This window comes from Lucilia cuprina, chromosome 6 (genome assembly GCF_022045245.1).
Source record: "Lucilia cuprina isolate Lc7/37 chromosome 6, ASM2204524v1, whole genome shotgun sequence".
Lineage (NCBI taxonomy): Eukaryota > Metazoa > Arthropoda > Insecta > Diptera > Calliphoridae > Lucilia > Lucilia cuprina.
In genome coordinates, this window is record NC_060954.1 from 47,791,194 (window position 1) to 47,803,993 (window position 12,800).

At 24.1% G+C, this 12,800-nt stretch overlaps 1 protein-coding gene across 6 annotated transcripts in view; it reads right to left on the reverse strand.

Annotated features, from left to right (window-relative positions):
* The window catches only part of LOC111684067 (homeotic protein distal-less), a 73,627-nt gene that overhangs the window by 40,250 nt on the left and 20,577 nt on the right, over window positions 1-12,800 (reverse strand). The window lies entirely within an intron of this gene.

Sequence of the window (12,800 nt, forward strand, 5' to 3'; positions counted from 1 at the left end):
TAGATTAATCTATAGTCAAGACTATAGATTAATCTATAGTCAATACTATAGATTGATCTATAGTCAAGACTGCAGACTGATCTATAGTCAATACTTTAAACTGATCTATAGTCAAAACTATAAACTGATGGATAGTCAAAACTATAGACTGATCAATAGCCAAGACAATAGACTATAGTCAATACTATAGACTGATCTATAGTCAAGACTATACACTGAATCTTATAGTCAAGACTATAGACTGATCTATAGTCAAAACTATAGACTGATCAATAGGCAACACTATAGACTACAGCCTGATCAATATCAAGATAGACTGATCTATAGTCAAGACTATAGACTGATCTATAGTCAAGACTATAGACTGATCTATAGTCAAGACTATAGACTGATCTATAGTCAAGACTATAGAATAAAGATTGGTACATAGTCAAGAGAATAAACTGGTCTTCACTCAAGACTATAAACTGACCTATAGTCAAGACTATAGACTGTCTACAGTCAAGACTATAGACTGATCTATAGTCAAGACTATAGACTGATGTATTATAGACTGATCTATATCCTAGACTATGGAGTGATCTGCACTCTAGACTATAATTAGATTAACAGTCTGAGCACAAATATTTTCTTTGCTCCTCAGAGAGTTAAAATTTACACAAAATTTTTAAAATTTTTATAAAACGTTTTTTCTTTAAAAACATATTTTCCACAAATATTTGCAATTGTGATTAAAATTTAATTTTATACAAAAATTAAAAAAAATGTTAGATAATAAGTTTAAATAATTCCAAAACAAAATACATATAAACATTTTTTATTAATATTATTGAAAAAAAAAATAATCATAAATTTTGATGTATACATCCGAGTGACTGTTTTAAACAAACGTATGAACAAAACGTCAGTCAAAACGCCAGGCAGTCGAGTCATACTACTTGAAAACAACTAACCAAGCATATATCCAACCATTCAGTCATTCATCCATCTATACAACAATCTAACTGACTAAAATTTTTTATGATTTTTCTTTATACTTAAAGCTAACTGACAGATCGTTTGTTTTTAAACGCTCAAAAATAAGAATAAATATATATAGAAAAAAAACTCGAATCTAGCTGGAGGGCATATAACTATTACGAAAGTGTTTGCTGGTGTTTTTTCCTCTCTTTTTTATAAAGTTTCTTATAATATTATTAGTGTTGCATGTTGTTTATGTCAGGCAAAGAAGCATGCATGCATGCATGCATGCAGGTCTCACTTCTATTACAACTTTTTGAGCAGGCGGTCTGGCCTGTTGAAGCTTCATTAGAAGCCAAAAAAAAAATTGTATATTTTAGAAAAATAGTTGCTGCTGCGTTAACTGGCAGTCAAGCAAATAGTCAAACATTAAATCAGCTCCACTCTCTATAACACACCACAATATATTTCTATTAGATTTCATTAGCAAGCGAGCGTTTTCTATTTGATTTTCTATTTGAAAACGTCTAAAACAGAAACAAAAATTAAAAATTCAACTTTTTATGTTTTCGTACGGCTGTTAAGACGTTAATGTGACATGCAATTGCAAAATGATGTTTGAAGTTGTTTAGTTAGTTGCCAGCATATACAAAAAAAAGCTTTTGCTTTTTAGTATTTGTATTACATAAAAAAAGTACGGGTGTGACATTGGCAAACATTTTGCTAAAATTACTTAAAATTTATTTATACAACGTATGTATGTCTTTTTACAAGTATGTAGGTTTTTTTTGTGCTAAGCTTTTCAGAATTTTATTAAAAAAAAAAACTTAGAAAATCAAGTTTATTATTTGATTTTTCACGTTGTTGTTGTTGTTGTCGTTTGTTTGGCAACTTCAAAATCACACTCAAAGACAAATGTCAATTTTAATCAGAGATTAGAAATAAACAACTTTGTTCTCATAATTATGCATGTTGTTGTGTTATAGATTAAATTGCAAAAGAAAACTAGGGCTTGTTTTAATAAGATTTTTATAAAAAAAAATGTTGCAATAAATTGCTGTATATTGCAAAAGGGGAAGGTTTCCCTAATAGCAAATGAGCTTAGAACTATTCCTTTATTCCTATTATTTGTGTTAAACTGACAGAAAACGTTTTCTTGCTATACTCAGTCTTAGGAAATTCTGCTCTCAATATAGAAATCTTTAAAAAAGATTTGTTTAAAAAGTCTTCAAAGCATTTCCTAATAAAGCTTAAAAAAAGCTTTTTCTCATACGCCTACGAACAAGTTTTTTCCTATAAAAGAAGATTATTGATTTTATATACGATCTTTCTAAGAAGCTTAAAAAAAGCTTTTAGTTTTAAAGCTTTCGAAACAGCATCTCTTAGTAAAAAGTTATTTTTTTATCATAATGCATTAAAATTTTTTTCTTTCACTTATAAAGCTTTATAAAAGCTTTTTATCTCACAGCTTTAAAAAAGTTTTTCCCCATAAATCTTTAAAACGCATGAAAATTGTTTTTCTCATAGCTTTTCCTTATAAAGCTTTTTATCTTAAAGCTTTAAAGAAGTTTTTTCTTCTTACATCTTTAAATTTAAAACACTTTTCCCTATACAGCTTTAAAAAGCTTTTTTTCTAGTAAAATTAAGAATAAACAGCTTTTCTTTAGAAAGCTTTAATAAAGCTTGAATTAAACTTTAATTTTGTTCTCACAATGCTTTCTTCTTTAAAGGTTTTACAATGTTTTTCACTAGCTTTTCTTTATAAAGAATTAAACAAGCTTTTTATCTTTAGAGCTTTAGAAAAGTTATTTCTTAAAAAGCTTTTAGTTTTTGAGCCATTCAATATGTTTTACTTTACAGATTTAACAATTTTTTTCTTATAAAACTTAAAAACTCCTTTTTTTAAACTTTAAGATATTTTAGCATTCAGATATCCTTTACTATTTAGACAAAAAAAGAAGCTTTTTCTTATGAAATTTAAAAAAAAGTTTTTTATAAAGTTTTAAGAATGTTTGAATTAAAATTTAAATATTTTAAATATTTTTTTAAAAAAGATTAAGGATAGCATACAAAAAGCTTTTTAAAAAGCTTTTCTTCATTATGTTTTAAAAATACTTTTAAAAGCTTTAACATAGTTTATCACATAAAGCTTAAGATAACTTTTTTCTATTCAAACTATTTCAAAAAGTTTTTCCTCCTAAAGCTTTAAATTGTTTCAAAAAAGTTTTTCTTCATAAATCTTTATGAAGCTTTAGAACAACATTTTCCTTTAGAAGTCTTTAAGAAAGTTAGTTTTTTATGATTTTTGATAAGAATCTTAAAATTTTTAATTTTTATTGTTAAACTTCTGTTCCGTTAAAAATTGTTAGAAAAAAAGCTTTTTATACTTTTAATTTAAATATTTTAAAATCTTTATAAACTTTTTGAAACATTTTACACCAAGGTTAGATTGCTTTTATTTAAAAGCTTTAAAGGACTTCAGTCAGAAGTTATTGTTCAGGATTTTATTAAATAAAAGCTTTACAAGAGTTCTATAGCTAAAAGTTTTTTTATTTTTTCGTTTTTTTAAGGTTTTTGTTAAATGAATATTAAGCTTTAAATATAAAAGAAAAGTATAAGTTTTAAGCCAAAGCTCATACAAACTGACTAAAGCTTTAAGCCAGTTGAGCTTTCAAAGGCCAGCGTTTTTTATAACCAAATAATGCGTTTGCTAAAGCATTAAAACCATATATAAAGCTTTTAATATAAATCTTAGAAACTGACTTAAGCTTGAGCTTTCAAAGTTTAGAGTTCACATGTTTCTACTAATAACAAAATAAAGCTTTTTTCTTAAGTATTCCCTACAAATGACTTAAATTCGATTAAAAGTTATAAAAGCTTTTATACAGTTGAACTTTTAAAGATTAAAGATAACCATCTGGTGTTTTCTAAGCTTAAAGTTCATACAATCTTTTTACTAACAAGAAAATATAGACAGCTTTTACATTCTTACCTCTACTAATTCTCTTAAACTACTTGTCAAAAAGATCTCTTGTTAAACTTTACAAAAACACACAAAAACAATTAATAAATTTCTGTTGTAAATTTTCTTGTAAACATGCCACTGTTTAATGTCTAGTTTTAACCTAAACACACACATTTTTTTCTGTTTAAACTTTTTTTATATTTTAGTTTTTTCTCTGTTTTACTTCAAATCACCCATTTTGATATATTTATTGATAGTGGGCGTGTGTATCCTAATTGAATTAGTACTCGTCTACATAGAATGTGTATTTTCAGTTTGTTTGCTCTGTGGTCTGTGGCAACACATGCAAGTTTTCTGACTGTGTGTTGTTTTGTACCCACAATACATAAGAACTCCATATGGTACCCATACCTCTACTAGTCATTGAAAAAAAACTAATATATTGAAATAAGAAAAAAAAAGAAATAAGTTCATTGTAAATTCTGTTTAAAGTTTTTAAACTTGAAAGAATTAAAACCAGAAACTTGTTTATTGCTTCGTTTTTTTTTATACTCTTCAAGTATCGAGTGGGTGGGTGTTGTTTTTTCTGCTGTTCTTGTTGTTGTTGATTTAGAAATTTAAGTTTCTTTATGATTTTAAGTTCTTTTGAGGCAATTTTTTTGTAAGTGTATGTTTTTTTTAGAATTTTTTGGTTTTTATTTTTTGAGATTTAAAAAAAGTTTGATTGGAAGGAAACTTCTAATAAAATTATCTGTAGATTAAGGATTCTAGAACTAATTTCAATATAAAGAATAAGTGTCACTAGTGTCTGTCCTTCTGTCACTTTTTTAAGAAACTTAAATGTTGTCATTAAAGGTTGCAAGTTTTTCGTTGTAATTTTTCTCAGTGTTTTGACGTTTGAAAATTTTGACCATTTTTTTTTCCTTTACCATAAACACCTTTTTTTACCATGAAGTTTTTTTTATTAAGTTTTTGGTTTTTTTGTTAAACAAAAAAAGTTCTATTTACATTTGCATGTTTAAATTAACGCCTTAGGAGTTGACGGCTCAGAGAGAAGCAAAAAACACAACAACAGAACTGCAACATGACGACGATATTGCAACTTTTATAGACTCACTAAAATGAATATACGTAAAACCCGCACATTTTCAACATTTATTTATATTGGAAACAAATACAACAACTTGTATAAATTACAAAAAAAAAAACTGGCAGCTGTCAATCCATCTACAACAAACAAGCAACTTTTCAAAAAAAAACGAAAATTTACGTTCTTTTTGGCAAAAAGACAACAGAAATTAAAAACACTGTGAAAAATTTTACCACAAGAATAAGCAGAAATCTCAAAAATTAAAAGCTTTCGCAAACAAGAGAAAACAAGAGAAAGACTAAAAGTATTAATAAAATCAAAGCTTTTGAAAGAATTTTCCTTCTACTTTCTTAAAACTTCGAATGCATAAGCTTATTTAAAAGCTTTTGTTTTTAAATTTTATATTAAAAAGCTTCTATAAAAAGCTTTTTTTTTATCAAATTTCAACTTCTCCATATATTTATTTCAAGACAAAATTTCTTTAACATGAAACGTCTTTTAAAAGTTTTTTTTTTGATAATAGAAGTAAAAAATCATCAGAATTTTTAAAAAATCTTTCAAAATATATTTCAAAAACTTCTCTTGATATTTTTATTCTAAAACAACATTTTCTGGACAAAAAAACATTTTACACAAAATTTATAATAATTGTTGTAAAAGTCCTCATTAAAAGCTTTTTGAATATTTTAAAAGCTTACTTTTTTACAATATTGCAAAACAACACATTTGAGAAATGATCATTTAGCAGTAAAAACTAAGCTTTTTAAGCTAGTTTGGAAAGCTTTTTCACAACTATTTCCTCCAAAATGATATTTTTTAAGCTTTCGATAATAATCTTTAACAATTTAAAAGCTTTTCACATTCATTTAAAACTTCTGCTATGTGGTCATCACTAAAGCTTTTCTAATTTTAAAAGCTATTGACAAAAACCCGATAACAATTTATGTAAAGTTTTAACTAGCTATAAACTTTCTGTATCTATTTAAAGCTTTTGAAATGAATGACTTTTATTAGGATTTTTAATTCTCTATGTAAAGCTTTAACTATGAAAAAACTTTTGAAAAAGCTTTCGTTACTTGTATAATCAAATACTTAAAAAGCTTTTGTATAAATAACGTAATTAAAGTTAACAATTTATGTAAAGCTTTAGCCCTCTAAAAAACTTTGTTCTGACTCCATTAAAAGCTTTTAGGAATTAAAAACTATCTATACAAAGAAAATCATTACAATGGAAATTGTAAGCATAAGAAAGCTTTGCATTTTCTTTAAAAGCTTTCAAACAAAAGTTTTAAAACTTTCTTCGATATTTTTACAATACAAAACAACTAATAACCGAAAGTGTTAAAGAATTCGAAACGAAAACCATGTCGAAAACACTACTAGTCATTTTAAAAGCTTTTAAAGGCAAAAGCTTTGCGACTTTTTTAAAAGCTTTGCAATAAAACTTTTTAAACATGTCTTAATAATATTAGAAATAAAACTAAATAGAAAATGATAGTGTTAATGAATTTTAATAAGAAAACCATTTGAAAGCTTTACTGCATATTTTTAAAGCTTTTGGATAAACATTTTTTAAATAACTAAATTTGGTTTTAAAACTTTTCTCTTGTTATTTTTAGTATTGAAACAACTGAGAACAGAAAGTATGTATAAATTAAAGAGTTCGAAAAGCAAATAATTTTGAAAGCTTTTAAAAAGCTTTTATTAGCATTTTTTTCAATATCGACATTAAAACTTATAACAATTTGAAGATTTCAGGAATTGACAAAGATTTCAACGAATTTTAAATAACTTTTTATGTACATTTAAATTTTGGATGACTTTATAGAGAAACAATATGAAAGCTTTTCATTTTGTCTAGCTCATAGTATGAGAATTATCATTGATTACTTGTTAAACAAAGTTGTTGAGTTTGAAGACATTGTGAGAGCTTTATTGCTTAATTTCTGTAACTTTAATCATATCTTATGACAACCAGGATGATTGATGAAAAGCTCTTTGTATACATGATTTTTCTCTGAGTGTATTTGTATGTTTTCTTTTGAAAAAAAAAAAACAAAACAAAACTATTGCAAAAATCGTAACAAACCACAAATACATTTTTATATGGTAACAAGACTAGACAACATTGTGGCCAAAAAGGAAGGAGTTGGATTGCATAAACGTAGAAAGAATACATACAAAAACCCCCTTTTTAACTGACATGCAAACTTAAAGCAACAACAATTGTTATTGTTCATACATTTTAAGGCAAACGAGCAAACAGTGTGACACGCCCCCAACGTTTTCAGTTAAACTTTATTAGACAAGACACAATTTAATAAAACTATATTATAAGAAAACTGTTTAAGAAAAATATTTAGTTAAGAAATCAATAAAACAAAAAACTAAAGATAAAAAAACTCTTAGTAAATAAGTCATAAAACTAAACTAAAAAACTGAAAGGGAAACGAGAACAAAAAAAAAAATAAGGAAGGAAGGAATATTAATAAATTTTATATGACTCTTTAACTAACCCCTTATGATAACAAAAAAATATGAATAAGAAAGTGTTAATTAAACAAAATGAACTTAAATGAACTAAAACTAAAACCCTTTTTTTGGGGGGGGAAAAATTAATTTATGTTTTTTTAAGGGTGTAACTGTTAGTTAATATTTAAAATTGTTATCACAATCTTTGAAAATTTAACCAACATCATCTTGATTGTCTTTAACCCTGATATCAACATTATCTTCTGGTGGTTTCATTTATTTGTTCCTTAAAATTTATTAAGGTTAATGTTTCTTTTTAATAAAAAAAAAAACAAAACTGCAAGTGCTTTTAAAAATAATTTCCTTTAACACTTGGCTATGCTTATAAAAAAAGGGTCACTCACTGTTAGTCGCTCTGTTAGCTGACCAAACAACCTACCAACCAACTAGTCAGTCAACCAGCTAACCAGCCAGTTTGTCTTGTTTTACAATCGATTTTTAGTGCAGTTTCAGTTTACTTAAGGGCCAGTAATTAAAACCGCCTTCTTGTTTTACAGACCTTAAAATAGACCCACAAAAAGGAGAGAGTTCAAAAAAATAACACCAACAACAACAACACCAACAACACCACCGCCAACAAAAACAAATACTCTAAAACAAAAAGCGGAAGTTGTTTATTGATTGTTTAAGTAAAATATTTTTAGGCTGGACAAAAGAAAAATAATAAATTAAACTGTTTCCGAAGAAAAAAATTCAAAATTCAGTAAACTTAACAAAACTTTGGTTAGAACAATTAAAGCATTTGATTAACACAACTAAATACTTAGTTTTGTAAAACATTTAACTAAAACTAATATAAACTTTTTAATAAATTGGTTGTTTAAACAAATATTATGTTATTACAAGTGAAAAATTTAGTTGACTTAATAAAACTTTTGTTAGAACAACTAAAGAATTTATTTAACACAACTAAAAACATTTGATTAAAATTAATATATTAATAGTTTTGTTGTGTAAAGAAATTATATATTATTACAAGCGAAAAATTAGAAGAAATTTTATTACAAGCGAAAAATAAAGTTGACTTAACAAAACTTTTATTAGAACAACTAAAGAATTTGATTAAAACAACTAAATACTTAATTTATAATACATTTGATTAAAACCAATATAATCGTCTTAACAGTTTTGTTGTTTAAACAAATATTATTCCATTTCTAACGAAAAACTTAGTTTACTTAAGAAAATTTTGTTCGAACAACTAAAGAATTTGATTAAAAGAACTAAACACTTAGTTTTATATAATTTTTAATTAAAACTAATATAATCGTCTTTATAGTCTTACTGTGTACGTTCTGATTTGTTGTTTAAACAAATATTATGTTATTACAACCGAAAAACTTAATTACCGTAAACAAATTATATTTGAATTAACTAAAGAATTTAATAAAATCAACAAAATACTTAATTTTATAAAACTTTTGATTAAAACCATTATAATCGCATTGATAGTTTTTTTGTTACAACCGAAAAAAAGGATTATTTTAGTTGCCTTTACAAAAGTTTTTGTTAGAACAACTACAGAATTTTATCAGGGCAAATAAATACTTAGTTTTACATTAGTTTTAATTGAAATCAATATAATTGCTTTAATAATTTTAGTGTTTAAACAAATATTATGTTATTACAACCGAAATGAAGAAAATTTATGAAAATTTTGTTCGAACAACTAAAGAACTTAATAAAGGCAACTAAACACTTCATTTTATATAACTTTTGATTAAAACCAATATATTGTCTTCATGCTTTTGTTGTGTTATGAAATATTATGTTGTTACAACCTAAAGCAAGGCTTATTTAGTTTAACATCATGCTTAAAGTTTTGTTGTCCAAACAAACAAGACATTCGAATGTTAGCTTTTAAAGCTTTTCTGGTGAAATCTATTGAATCAAGTAAAGAATTTAATTAAGGCAACCAAGTGCCTCATTTTATATGGAAATTAATAACCTGGTCTTGCGAATTTAGTTGTCTAAAGAAAAATTATATTGCTGCAACCAAAAAACTCATAATAACGAAAGCTTTAAAGCTTTTCTAGCCAAAGTTGCAGCTTTTTAAAAAGATTTGATTCCTATTAGTCTCACTTTACTATAACAACTGAAAAAATCGTTAGTTTTTGCAAAATATATTAAAAAAAAAACATTTTTTTTTATTTTTCAGGGAAATGGTGTAATTTTATGTAAATATTTAACTAAACTTTTGATCTGAAACAAAACAATGTTAAGGGCATGTTCTGATAATGTTTAATGTTTCAGTTAAAACAAAACATTATTTCGATATAAGTTGTTGTTTTGTTTTGTTTACTTTAACATTTAGTCCTTGACTACAGTTTATGGCCTTTAAAATAAAATCCAAAGGATATTTTTTTTTTTTTTTTTTTGTAAAGGAACATTCTGTCACTCATTCCCTAAAGTATATAAGGGTGTGTTAGTTACCTAAACTGTTGTACAGATTTAATTTATTGATATAAAACGTAAACGAAATAAAAAAACAAAAAACAAATCATTAAATAAATATTTAACACCAAAGGGTGGCACCTTTGTGCGGCAAATTTAGAAACAAATTACTATAAGAATGTTGACAAAATTTAAGTAATTGAAGCCAAATGTCTTTAATGAAACTATGACGTTGAAATTTATTTTAATTTCAACAAATTTCTTAAGATTGATCTTTCATTTACATCATTTTATACAAATTTTACATTAATTACACCTGAAAAACTTTGTAAGAATACCGAAATCTGAGATAAAATTAGCTTTAAAAGCTTTAGGGATTCAAGTACTACAATTTCTTTTCCAAAAAATTAAGCTTCTAGTAAAGTTTTACAATTGTTTACCTATAGTTTACATGGGGTGAAATCGAATAATTTTGAAAATATGTTTGATAATAGTTTACACTGTGTGCATTTTAAGTAAACTACATAATTTTTTGATAAAAGTTCTTAATTACCCAAAAATATACATTGTTTACATAATGTAATAAAAAACTAAGTAAACTTTACATAAGGTAAAATACAAGAAAATATGAAAATTTTAAAGAATGTCTTTGAAATGTTAAGAAAATTGTATAAAATAAGTAAAAATTGTAATTTTTACATCATGTAAATTAAAGGTCAACAATGTAAATAATGTAAAGAAAAGGTAAATAATGTAAAAAATTAAGAAAATTATAAATTTTTATGGAAAATAACAGAATTGTAAGAAAATTTCTCTAAAATACATAAAATTTACCTTGTTTACCTGGTGTAATTGACAAAATGTAAAGTTTACTTTATGTAAAAAATAGCCTTAATACATTTCTTTTAGTAAAAATCTTTCAAATTTATAATAAATTTCAAAAAAAATGGAAAATTTTCAATTGTTTACATTCATGTAAAGTAAAGGTAAACAATGTCAAAAATGTAAAAAAAGTTTAAAGAAATCACAATGTTTAGACAACATAATAAAATGTATAAACTTTTGTATCAATTACCTAAAATTTACATTGTTTACCTTGGTGTAATTAATGAAATGTAAAGTTTACATGATGTCAACAATTAAAAAATGTAAAAAATCTTTTAAATTTATAATAATTTTAGTTAAAATTGAAAACAAACAATTGTTTACATGCGTGTAAAGTAAAGGTAAACAATGTAAATAATGTAAAAAATATTGAAAATATCAGATTTTTTTTTTATAAAAAATAACAAAAACAATAAATTTTCTTTAAAGTTGACAAAATTTACATTGTTTACATGTGTGTAAAGTATAGGTAAACAATGTAAATAATGTAAAAACAATAAAAACGCACATAAAATAACAAAAGCATTTAATTTTCCTTAAAGTTTGCAAAATTTACATTGTTTACCTGATGTAAAATATGAAATGTAAAGTTTACATTATGTCAACAATCGAAAAATGCATAACTGTCAACAAAATCCTTTAAATTTATAATAATTTTAGTTAAAATTTGAAAATATTCAATTGTTTACATGCATGTCAATTACATGTAAACAATGTAAAATTTAGTAAAAATTAACTTTAAAGAATTCTTCTTTAATTTTATTGAATATTTAAAAAAATTTCTATTTTTTACCTTTAGGTAACATAAAGGTAAACAATGTAAAATTTAACAAAAATTCAATTTTTAAACAAAAATTTCTAGATTTTTTAGAGTTTTTATGTTAATTAATGAAAAGTTTACATTATTTACCTCATGTAACTTGAAAAATGTTAAATTTACTTAAGCTAAACCATGTTTCTTGTAAATAATTAGATTTTTTAAATATGACATTTAATTACACCCAAAACTTACATAGTTTACATATTAAAGTAAAGTTTACATTATGTAAAGTAAAGAAAATTATATTTATTTTCTTATAAATGTAAAAAATTCTTAAAAAATTTATCAAATATGTAAAATATTTAATTGTTTACATTACATGTAAACTAAAGGTAAACTAGAACAAATTTAGCAAAAATTTTAAATATTCAAATAAATTTTTAATATTTTTCGCAATTTTTTATAATTTTTTATTAAAGCAACAAAAATATACATTGTTTACATGATGTAATTGACATTTTTAAAGTTTACCTAAAGTAAAAAATGTAAAATTTGCAAAAATTTTAGAAAATCAATGAAATTTAAATAAATATTTTGAAATTGTAAAAAAACAATCTAATCATGTTAACACTTAGTAAAAAATGGATAAAAAATGTAAAGTTTGTGTAAACTATAGGTAAACAATGTAAAAAGTTTGATATTTAACAAGAAATTTAATATTTTTATAAAAGTTTTTGGTTTTTAAGAATATTTAAGTTTGTTACACAAAAATTGACATTGTTTACCTTTTGTCAAAAAGCATATGTAAAGTTTACATAGTGTAAAATTTAAAAAAAAATCAAAAATTTCTCAAAACAATTTTTAATTTAAAGTTTAAATATAGTGAACAAATTTTTTTTTTATTATACTTTATGTAAAGTATGGGTAAACAATGTAATTATTTAGATAATATTGAAAATTTTCCATAAATTCATATATATCATAAATATTTATAAAATATTAAACTTTTTTCATGATTTACCTCATGTAGAGAATGTCAAAAATATGTGTAAACAATTTAGAATTTATAAATTCAAAATATATTCCAGATATTTGGAAAGTTTACTTTATTTACATGATGTAAAACTGATTTGAAAATATAATTTTCTTTATAAAAAATAAACAAAATTCCTTTTTAATTTGCAGCTATTGTTCTACTTGTTCATACAATCAAT